The sequence below is a fragment of the Plectropomus leopardus genome, unplaced genomic scaffold (genome assembly GCF_008729295.1).
Source record: "Plectropomus leopardus isolate mb unplaced genomic scaffold, YSFRI_Pleo_2.0 unplaced_scaffold41681, whole genome shotgun sequence".
NCBI classification, from domain to species: domain Eukaryota; kingdom Metazoa; phylum Chordata; class Actinopteri; order Perciformes; family Serranidae; genus Plectropomus; species Plectropomus leopardus.
This window is the reverse complement of record NW_024645658.1, coordinates 1-441: the sequence shown is the minus strand read 5'-3', so window position 1 is coordinate 441 and position 441 is coordinate 1. Positions and strand designations below refer to the sequence as shown.

General features: G+C 39.2%; 1 non-coding gene across 1 annotated transcript; it reads left to right on the top strand.

Moving 5' to 3' along the window:
* Positions 1-204: 204 nt before the first annotated feature.
* Positions 205-277, top strand: trnak-uuu. The gene has a single exon. It is a non-coding gene; the product is annotated as a tRNA-Lys (tRNA).
* The last annotated feature ends 164 nt before the right edge of the window (positions 278-441 follow it).

Sequence of the window (441 nt, the reverse complement as noted above, 5' to 3'; positions counted from 1 at the left end):
TATATATATATATACACACGTGTTTTTCCATCAGTTACGTACTGTTATCGTCTACATTGCAGGCTCCGTTTATAATGTCGCTGCTTTTTTCTGCAGTGTTTGCCCTCCCCCTCGATTAACCTGTCCAAATAGTCAAATTGTAATAACACACGAAACAAATAGCAAGTAACTACTTTTTCGCATAACACATACGCTATTCATAGAGCCCGGATAGCTCAGTCGGTAGAGCATCAGACTTTTAATCTGAGGGTCCAGGGTTCAAGTCCCTGTTCGGGCGTCCAGTTTTTTAAAGTACAGGTAAACGGTGCATACTACAGTACAAGCTTTGTATCAAGCTTTGTATCTCTTAAGGAAGAAAATCGTCCAAACATAAGGGAAATTGTTAAATTTCCTAAACATATGCTGTGTGTGGCAGTGCAGATTCAAAACACTAATTTCTGA